Source organism: Amyelois transitella, chromosome 7 (genome assembly GCF_032362555.1).
Source record: "Amyelois transitella isolate CPQ chromosome 7, ilAmyTran1.1, whole genome shotgun sequence".
NCBI classification, from domain to species: domain Eukaryota; kingdom Metazoa; phylum Arthropoda; class Insecta; order Lepidoptera; family Pyralidae; genus Amyelois; species Amyelois transitella.
Genome location: NC_083510.1, coordinates 1,099,755 through 1,111,783, shown reverse-complemented (window position 1 = coordinate 1,111,783; position 12,029 = coordinate 1,099,755).

Genomic DNA, 12,029 nt, shown 5'->3' with positions numbered 1-12,029 from the left:
AAGTGGTATTACAGGTCAAAGTACATTTATGTTTCTCACTCTTAACCTGAAATAGACATGCAAATTTCTGATTATAACACAATGTCACAATATCGCTTGCCTATGCGTTCTTAAATTTCCTTGTCACATAAAAAGTCTTTCACAGAATAATAACACTTTTGAATCAGAATGTTTCTTAGTCTACTTTAAAATATTGGTAAGAGTAAATCCTTCAAGTTATCCGGCAGTTTGTTGAAAATTAGAATTGCCATCGGATAACAACTTTCATGGTATAAAACCATTGACATAACTGGTAGTACTAATTTGTGTGGGCATCTACCACGGTTTCTATTTGTTATATCAGAATTTTACTGGTACTAACTTTTTTTAACATCAAAGCACCCCACATAACGCCGGCCCAATTCAACTATTACTTAATAAAACTCATTAAAACAAATAGCCCACTTCCGTAATACAGAATACGGTAACAACCTTTTTTTTTGAAAAGTAGACCAAAATTGCGTGCTTTTCATTAACGATTTCCCATTCAATTTCACACACGAATAGACGGCTGATCCCTACCCGACCCTAAGAATAAATTAAGTCGTACTACCCTCTTTTGCCCTCTTTGAGCTGGTCTCATTAAAATACTTTTTTAAAGGTAACTCTGGCGGTTTTGAATTTAGAAGAATGATAAAAAAAAATATGCTACATTCATAATGTTTGATGAATTAAATAGGATATATATACATACATACATATAATCACGTCTATATCCCTTGCGGGGTAGACAGAGCCAACAGTCCTGAGCGGACTGATAGGCCACGTTCAGCTATTTGGCTTTAAGATAGAATTGAGATTCGAATAGTGACAAGTTGCTAGCCTATCGCCTAAAAAAAGAATCTCAAGTTTGTAAGCCTATCCCTTAGTCGCCTTTTACGACATCCATGGGAAAGAGATGGAGTGGTCCTATTCTTTTTTGTATTGGTGCCGGGAACCACACGGCACTTTTCATAAAAAGATTTAATTAACAAAATGACAAAAAAAGATTTCGCTAGTTTTTTTCTCAGTACGATTTAAGTTACGATATATCATTTTCTGTATATTTCTTTCTCTAAAAGTCTTGGCCTGTTCCATTCCTGTATCTCTTCTTGCGCCTGTTGCTTATCCTGTCAAATTGATCATACTATTAATAATTTCAGCGAATCCTTATGTGTGGTCAAAAAGGGAAATTGCTTACAGGAATACTTTATGATGAGAAGATTTTTGTCGCGTTGTTCCTGGCAGTGCCGTGTGGTTCCCGGAACCAATATAAAAAGAATAGGAACAAGTGTTCCTAGGCAAGAGATAAAGTCATCTCTTTCCGACGGATGTCGTAAAAGGGATAGGCTTATAAAATTGGGATTCTTCTTTTAGGTGGTAGGCTAGCAACTTATCACAATTTGAATATCAATTCTATCATTAAGCCTAACAACTGAACGTGGCTTATCAGTCTTGCAAGACTGCTGGCTCTGTCTAGCCCGCAGGGGATATAAACATTATTATATGAATGAAAGATAAAGACAGAAATTTTAAGATAAATAAATACATACTCGTCTTTATCTCTTAAGAGGTAGACATAGTCAACAGTCTCAAAAAGACTGAAATGTCACGTTCTGAAAGGTATATAGATTTCATATTTTTATTTTAATATGAAATATATATACAATTATATTCTCAAGTAAACAATAAAACACTTTTAAAGAAACAATAGTTTGCATCAAATATTACCACAAAATGCTCTTGGAAAGCAATAACATGCAAATACTTGGATCTCAGACTCCACGCGAGCTTTTCAGTGGAGCCTTTGTGCGCGATATTTTTCATATGCGCCGAGATATAAGCTCATTGTGAAATGAGAGCTTTCAGAACTTTCTTTGATAGTCGGCATTGCTACTTTCTCGGTGTTTTGTTAGTAATAGTTTGAGTATACGAACATTTGAAATAACTTATAATATATACTTATATGTATTAAGAAAACAAAAAGTTTAATTTAAAAAAAAAAATTAAAAAATGTCAAGACGTCATTATTTATTTATTTATTAAAGTATTTGGCAAAGATATATTCATTATATATCTATCTATTAGGGTAGACAGAGCCAATAGTCTTGAAAAGACCGAAAGGCCACATTCAGCTGTATGTCTTAATGATGGAATTGAGATTAACATAATAACCCATGACCCCGGTGCCGTGTGGTTCCCGGCACTAATACGAAAAAGAATAGGACCACTCCATCTCTTTCCCATGGATGTCGTTAAAGGCGACTAAGGGATAGGCTTACAAACTTGGGATTCTTCTTTTAGGCGATGGGCTAGCAACCTGTCACTATTTGAATCTCAATTCTATCATTAAGTTAAATAGCTGAACGTGGCCATTCAGTCTTCTCAAGATTGTTGGCTCCGTCTACCCCGCAAGGGATATAGACGTGACCATATGTATAATGACCCATCGCCATCATGTTTTAAAATGAAAACGTCATTGTCACGGTTTTGCGTTTTTAGGTGGCGCTAAATTAGCGCGTCCAGATGGCGCTAATCTGCGCGAGTAGGTGGCGCTACATTCGCGCGCGCGAATCTCCAGTTTTATCAGCTAGTACTTAATACATTTACATTTTGCTAACGCTTTTTCGTAAATTTTATTCAAACTAAAAATGCTGAAAAGGCTTCCGTATATTCTAAAACAAAATGTCCTCTTATTTCATTGCCAACAAGAAAACATACTGTATTACTAAATAAAGGGAGAATATGTTTATTCGCTCATACGTTTAGTGCTAACATGTTTACCAACTTACGTTCAATATTATTATTTCAAAAACCATCCTTAATCACATATAAATAGTGTTGGTTTCACTAGCAAATGATATGTTGGTGGCTTTATTTTTATTAGGTTTTCTGCTGTAGGGTAGGTCGGGGAAGCAGTTGCTATGGCAACGGCACGAATACTTCTGATGCAGTTTAACAAAAGATCTATTTGTTTTATTGAATGATAGCATTCAGAGTTGTTTATTTTTGCTATCGAAAAGAGAGCAAAGCGATCTGTATGAAAGATATTTTGAACGTCTATATCCCTTGCCTCTCTCAACAGTCTTGAAAAAACTGAAAGACAACATTCACCTGTGTAGTTTTATGATGGAATTGAGTATATTCAAATAGTGACAGACTGAAAGTCCATCGCCTACAAGAGAATTCCCAATTTAGCCCTTAGTCGCCTTTTACGACATCCATGGGAAAAAAAATGGCGCGGTTCTTTTCTAAAGTGTCAGAAACCGCACGACACGTGAAGGTTTTAATTGCCAATTTTAAAAGCATATCCCTCAGTCGCCTTTTACGACGTCGATGGAAAAAAATGGCGCGGTTCTTTTCTAAAGTGACAGTAACAGGTGAAAGTTTTGTGAGGGTTTTATTTAAATTGTATGTCCTTTATTTGTATCCATTCACCCGTCTTCTTTTTAAGTTAATTGGAAGTTGCATCCTCAACTCTGTGTCTGGAGTGTGTATCTTTTGACAGTGGTCCAGGGTTGGGTAAGTCAGTTAGAATAGAATAGATTAATTTTCAAAATTGGATACAAGGTACCACTTATTGACGTCACATAACTTAAATCTAATTATAACTACTATTGCTTCCTAAGCGCATGTGTAGAAGAAGCGGCGGAACAAACTACACTGCAGCATTTTCATAGGACGTCAATTTACAAATATAGATCTCTTAAATCTAAATCGTGGACGAATGCACATTGTCTAGTTCGTAACACGAAAAGCCTCCTGACTGATCTCCTTAACCTTTGCAGAGGAATCTAACCCATATTGGATCATGATAAGAGATCTTTTATGCAGATTTCCTCACGATGTGTTCCAGGAACGTTAGAATATCGGTTGGTATTGAAACTAATGTACAAGGCAAAAAAGAGTCATGTCCACGTTAGTTTCAATATGTGCTACCCTGTGAATTACATATTTTGACAAGAGTTTATAACTTTTTCTGATTGGCCTGGGTCTTGGATGTTTATTTATTCAAGTATTCATTATAAAATATAGTATCGTTGAGTAAGTATCTCGTAATATAATAATAACACAAGTTTCGAACTAACTTCGAGACTGACTTAATCAGTGTTATTTGTACCTTATATATTTACATACACAAAATAACGCCTTTTTCCCGGAAGGGTAAGCAGAGACTACATCTTTCCACTTGCAAAGATCTCTGCATACTTCTTTCGCTTCATCCACATTCATAACTCTCTTCATGCAAGTATATCATCCTTATATATTTATTAACAAGCTGTGTCCGCAACTTCGTCCGCGTGAAATAGTTATTTTGGGCATCGTTGAAGCCCTCAAGGATGAATAATTTACCCCGTTTTTTTTTCACATTTTCCATTATTTCTTCGCACCTAATAGTTGCAGCGTGATATTTTACAGCCTAAAGCCTTCCTCGATAAATGGTCTATTCAACACAAAAAAAAATTCAACTTATACAATTAGTTCCTGAGATTAGCGCGTTCAAACAAACAAACAAACAGTTCAGCTTAATAATATTAGTTTACATTATTTATTTTTGTTCCACCACCGATCCAATCAAATTGTTGTTGACAACACAAGTCACTTATAAGTAAGTATACCTTCGGGAATAGGAAATCAAGCGAGGAGAGACGCACACAAAAGCGAGTCTAAAGAACTTGGTAACTGCTGACGTCACTGCACAATGTTTGCACCCATTAAGCCGTCGTTCCCGCCGATTCAGCCGCAAACGCAGTTAGCTAACTCCTCAAATTAGAGCCATTCATCGGAGCGTTGGGGTACCTACGACTAATATGTTTATCTGTTAGTGTGGGCAGATCTGGAAAAGTTTCTAAATAGATAAACACTTGTGCCGTGTGGTTACCGGCACCAATAAAAAAAATGGAAAATGGACAGGTTTCATTCCCATGGATGTCGTAAAGGCGAGTAAGGGATAGGCTTCTAAATTTGGGTATCTTCTTTTAGGCGAGTGACTAGCAACCTGTCACTATTTGAATCTCAATTATATAATTTAGCCAAACAGCTGAACGTGACCTATCAGTATATTAAAGACTGTTGGATCTGTCTACCCCGCAAGGGATATAGACGTGATCATATGTATGTATGTACGAATGTAAATTTATTGCAACAAATTCATTGCTCCGGCAGAGAATTTATAAGATACCTACCTACCCTTCAAAACATGGACAATAAAGTTTACTACATAAAACGACTTTACCAGTCAGCGTTTCATACATTTATTTCCTTCTTCAATATACTTCACATGAGCTTAGGTGGATAATCAACTTGATGTGCTGTGTCAGCAGTTTCATTCCCTTTTTTTCCAACAAACAGAGACGATTGTATGGATCATTCGGCCTCTATGTGGAAGAGTTGAACGTTTACATTGTAACGACGTCTTATTCGGTAACTTTTTTGCTGATTGAATGATCAATACTAATTTGTAAATGCGAAAGTGAGTTAGTTTGTTTGTAACCTCGCGTTATTTACTGATCCAACCATTTTGAAATTTCGCGTACCTATACAAAACTAGCTGTGCCCGCGACTTCCTCCGAGTAGAATAGTTATTTTGGGCATCATTGAAGCCCTCAAGAATGAATTATTTTCCCCGTTTTCTTTTTCACATATTCCAATATTTCTTTGCTCTTTATAGTTGCAGCGTGATGTTATATAGCCTAAAGCCTTCCTTGATAAATGATCTATTCGACGCAAAAATATTTTTTCAATTCGAACCATTAGTTCCTGAGATTAACGCGTTCAAACAAACAAACAAACTCTTCAACTTCATTAGTATAGAGTATAGATTAGTATAGATACATACAAAACAGACTGAAACAAGTGTTAATCAATGCACAATTTAATTCATTCGCATTTCAATATCTTGTCCCACACACGTGCGGATTCGGCCGTAAATTTACGGGACGCGACCGGAACCATACACCATGGGGCAGAAACAGAGCCAGTTCAATTTCCTGCCGGCGTCACGGACGCTACCTGACATTGGATTTCAATACTGAAATTGGATTTACTTTCACTATTGTATTAGTATAACCCGTAATATGATTTACGGATCAACTAGTTTCTGCATCAACATACATACATATAAACACGTCTGTATTCCTTGCTGGGTAGACAGAGCCATCAGTTTTGAAAAACTGATAAGACACGCTTTATGATAGAATTGAGATTCTAATAGTGACATGTTGTTAGCCCATCACCTAAAAGAAGAATCCTAAATTTATAAGCCCATCTCTTAGTCGCAGTTTACGACATCCATGGGAAAGAGTTGGAGTGGTCCTATTTTTTTTTCTATTGGTGCCGGGAACCACACGGCATTTCTACGTCAAAATTGCGTAAATTTTTATGTCACCATCTTGGTGATCTATATTTTCCTATCCTGAAACACCTTTACCTATGTAATGAGGGCAGATTGTAAAAGTGATCAAGGGAAAGGTTTATAAATTAGGGATTCTTCTTTTAGGCGATGTTCTGGAAACTTATCACTATTTGAATATTATCACCAGTTAAAGTAAGTCTTTCTAAGATCACGTAAAGAAAAAAGACTGATGAACATTATATGTATGTGCCGTGTGGTTCCCGGCACCAATAGAAAAAAAGAATAGTACCACTCCATCTCTTTCCCAAAGATGTCGTAAAAGGCGACTAAGGGGTAAGCTTATAAACGGGATTCTTCTTTAAGGCGATGGGCTAGCAACCTGTCACTATTTGAATCTCAATTCTATCTTAAAGCTCGTGGCCTATCATTCTTTACAAGACTGTTGGCTCTGTCTACACCGCAAGGGATATAGACGTGATTATATGTATATGTATGTGGGTTGTGAACGTTTTTTTATTTAAATTGTTTCGTTATTTTAAGTTATTGTTAGGACTGGCACTTTTTATTTTAGAAGAGTAAATTGATGTAAAATGTCAAAGAAGAAGGATTAGACGTTGAAGTTTGGAAGATGAAAAAACCTATTAAAGAAACTGAAGGAAATATTTGTTTTACTATATCCAACTGAGTAATCCCACAACTTTTTTGGGGGCTCGTCCGGGATGGTGCTCAATATTGGATTGAAGTGAAACAACACGACTGAAGACGAAAAATCAAGACGACTATTTAAGAAGGCAAGTCATCGACGGACATATTACAGACTGTTTTGCCGACTATTAGTATCCGACGGTTCATGCTTAACCGCTACGTGACGTCATTTCTGAATTCTGTTTTACCGACGCTGATGGGAAAAAATATTGCCAGATACATGAATAACGTTATTCGTATTCGTTGTTTATTAACGTTATGATAAGTTGATACAACGATTTATAATATTCAGAAATAACGTTAACCCGATTTTATTATGAAGAAATAAAGACTTTAATTAATTTTCACATTGAAGACGAATATTATTGATGAGTTCAAAGAAAATATCTTATTGTACGGCACAAAGACGACTTTCATTTAAGACGAATAAGATTGCAACTAAGATGCCGCCGAAGAAAAATACCCAAGACTCAGATGTAGAAGACGTTGAAGATGTTGAGGTACAGATATCATTCAGAGATTTAGAAAAGTCTATGAATACTTTCACTGGAGATGATACTTACCCGGTTAACGAATTTATTGAAGAATTTGAAGATGTTGCTGCTTTAATGAAATGGACTAACGTCGAAAAATTAATTTACGCGAAAAGGCTTTTAGGAGGTACAGCTAAATTATTTCTACGTTCGATGGGAAGAATTAAAGATTACTCTGGGTTGAAAAAAGCATTAAAAGAAGAATTTGGTCCGAAATTAAACAGCGCCACGATTCATAAAAGACTGAGCACCCGCAAGATGAAGAATGATGAAACGTATCAACAGTATTTTTTGACAATGAAAGAAATCGCTCTGCATGGTAAAGTTGAAGATCCTGCTTTAATGGAATACGTAATTGATGGTATTAGAGACACTGAATCTAATAAAGCTATACTTTATGGTGCTTCAGACCTCAAGGAATTTCGGAAAAAGTTGGAGATTTACAGCGAGTTTAGAAAGAAGATGTCTTCACGTTCCAATTATGTTTCTCCTTCAACATCAGTCCAGTCTGGATCTAGAAAGAAAAATGACGCCGCACCACCTAAGAAACGATGTTATAATTGTGGAGATTTAAATCACCAATCATCAGCGTGTACCAAAGGCATCAAATGCTTTAGATGTAACGAGTTTGGACACAAAGGACCCGACTGTCCGAACCAAGTAAAAAAGACGTTAAATATTTTGAAGAACGACAAGATCGAAGCTCCTTTTAAGCTAGTCAAGATTAATTCTACCCCGATGATATCACTTGTTGACACTGGAAGTGATGTTAACCTCATAACTGAAACTGGATTTGAAGACATAAAACGAAAAATTACTGACTATAAAGATATGAAGATTTATTTAACTGGTATAGCTGAAAAACAAATGTTAACAGAAGGAATATTTACTGCGAAAGTTGAAATTGATGATGGATTCTCGGATATGACTTTCTACGTTGTGAAAGATAATGCCATTCCCGTAAGATTGATTATTGGCAACCCGATCCTGAAAGAGTTTGAAGTTAAGTTCACTAAAGATGGAATTGAAATGGAAAAGATTATGCATCTAACCCTACTAGTAGAAAATAATGAGAATACTGAAGAATTTAATATAGATGACTCACAATACACAGCTGAAATAAAGAAAATGATCAAAGACTATAATCCTAAAGAAGAAACTAAGAAAAGTAATGTAACATTAAAAATAATACTTACCGATGAAACGCCGATATACCAAAGTCCACGTCGCCTGTCACCTCTGGAAACAGATATAGTTCGTAAACAGATTAATGAGTGGCTGGATAAAGAGATAATAAGACCTAGTAAATCAGATTTTGCATGTGCAATAGTTTTAGCTAATAAAAAAGACGGAACCAAAAGAATTTGTATGGACTACAGAGGAATTAACAAGAAGATAATAAGAGAAAGATTTCCTTTGCCGCTGATTGATGATCAGATTGATAAATTAAAAGAAGCTATTATATTTACGTCTCTTGATTTAAAAAATGGATTTAATCACGTGGATGTTGATGTAGATAGTCGAAAGTACACTTCTTTTGTGACACCGCAAGGCCAGTTCGAGTTTATCAAAATGCCGTTTGGTCTATGCACAGCGCCATCCGTTTTTCAAAGATATATCAACGATGTTTTTCACGATTACATAACTGATGGTACTGTACTATCTTATCTTGATGATTTAATCATTCCCGCAAAGACAGAAGAAGAATCACTGGCTAAAACAAAGAAAATATTTAAAAGAGCGGAAGAATTTGGTCTGATATTCAATTGGAAAAAATGTCATTTTATGAAGAAGGAAATAGAATATTTAGGATACATAATTTGTAACAATGAAGTAAGACCATCCAAAGAGAAAATAAAAGCTGTTGCAAATTTCAAAAAGCCCACTAATATCAAAGCCGTTCAATCGTTTCTTGGTTTAACTGGATATTTCAGAAAGTTTGTTCAGAATTATTCTCTAATAGCTAAACCTGTGACAGATCTGTTAAAGAAAGGAGTTGTTTTTAATTTTGACGAAATGTGTGAACAAGCCTTTATAAGATTAAAAGATATACTTACCAATTCGCCGGTTCTCCGAATTTATAATCCTGCTTTATACACAGAAGTACACACCGATGCAAGTGCAGATGGTTACGGAGCTGTTCTATTACAAAAAAATCCGATTGATGATCAGTTACACCCAGTGCATTTTATGAGTAAAAAGACTACTCCCGCTGAGAAGAAGTATCATAGTTATTATTTAGAAATTTTGGCTATTGTTGAAGCAATAAAGAAATTTAGAGTATACTTACAAGGGATACACTTCAAAATTGTAACCGATTGTTCTGCATTAACGATGACACTACAAAAGAAAGACTTACCTCCACGAGTTGCACGATGGGCCTTATTGCTCGAAGAATACGACTATGAGATAGAACACCGATCTGCATCACGAATGAAACACGCAGATGCGCTGAGCAGATATCCTGTCTGTTTAGTTCTTTCTGAAACTATAGCAAGGATAAAGAAAGCACAAAACGAAGACGAACATGTAAGATTGATTAAGAAAATTTTAGAGACAGAAGATTACAAAGATTATGTTGTTCAGAATGAAATATTGTATAAGTGGAAAGACGGAAATAAAATAATTGTTGTACCTAAAAAGATGCAATGGGAGATCATTAGGAAGAATCACGAGAAAGGTCATTTCGGAATAGTAAAGACTGAGGAACTTATTGAAAGAGAATATTATATAGAGAATTTAAGAGAAAAGATTAAGAAAATTGTTGATAATTGCGTTGAGTGCATAATTGTATCTCATAAAAAGGGCAAAAAAGAAGGTTTGCTTAATCCGATTGATAAGGGTAGTGTCCCATTGTCGACCTATCACATAGATCACTTAGGACCCCTTACATCAACAAATAAAAGTTACAAGTACATACTTACAGTAGTTGACGCGTTTACCAAATTTACTTGGATTTATCCTGTGAAGACTTTAACAACAGAAGAGACTATTAACAAACTGACTTTACAACAACAAGTTTTTGGGTCACCCGAACGTATAATAACAGACCGAAACGCTGCATTCACTTCAAATGATTTTAAAGAGTATTGTAAGAATGAGAACATTACACATTATTTAATAACGACTGGTCAGCCAAGAGGAAACGGACAAGTAGAGAGGGTACATCAGATAATTATAAACGTACTTGCTAAACTAAGCGCCGATGATCCTACGAAATGGTACCGTCGTGTATCAAATGTACAGCGTTGTTTGAACGGAACTTATCAACGTAGCATTGGAATGACGCCGTTTGAATTGATGTTCGGAGTAAAGATGAGAGATAAAGATGATGGAATATTAAAATTGATTGAAGAAGAAATTATTCAAGAAGTAAACGACAAGAGGCAAGAATTAAGGGAGAAAGCTAAAGAGTCTATAAGGAAAATACAAGAAGAGAATGTGAAGTACTACAATCGGAAGAGAAAAGAGGCTTTTTCTTATGATATTGGAGATTTAGTAGCGATCAAGAAGACACAGTTCTCACAAGGGAGTAAACTGTACCCTAAGTTTCTAGGACCCTACGAAGTCACCGAAAAGAAACGTAACGACAGATACGTACTAAATAAAATAGGAACGGCGGAAGGCCCTATTAAGACAACTAGTTCTGCAGATTACATGAAGCCTTGGGTCTCCTCGGAAGATAGTATTTCATCTGGGACAGATGAATAGTCAGGACGGCCGTGTGGGTTGTGAACGTTTTTTATTTAAATTGTTTCGTTATTTTAAGTTATTGTTAGGACTGGCACTTTTTATTTTAGAAGAGTAAATTGATGTAAAATGTCAAAGAAGAAGGATTAGACGTTGAAGTTTGGAAGATGAAAAAACCTATTAAAGAAACTGAAGGAAATATTTGTTTTACTATATCCAACTGAGTAATCCCACATGTATATATGTACCTACCTTAAAAAAATACTCGGATATCGGTCGCGGAGGTTAGGTTAGGACCGAAATACAGGATCATTCGACATAACTCTCAAAATTACTTAAAATAATACTGTGTGTTTACTTATTCGTGTTGTGACATTAGTATAACTCAATGATTCACTACTCACGCTTCTTAGAAACATTCACATATCATAAATTTCAGAGATGAAAATATAGCTTAGGCGTTTGAGGATGTCTAATTAAAATTCTACTGAGACTTTGTCAAACAATATTAAACCTTTTACTTAATATTGTAAAGTTCATTTTTAATTGTGGAAATTATGACGAATCTTCTGTGTGGGCATATGTTTTTAGTTTGCTAAGGGTTTATTGCAATCAGTCTTTGCATTTGGTTTGTCGTGAGAGACGAATGGGTGATTAGCATTATTTATTTAGTCAAGAGCTGTTATATCTTTGCCATAACTTTATATTTTCGGCGAGATATGATATGA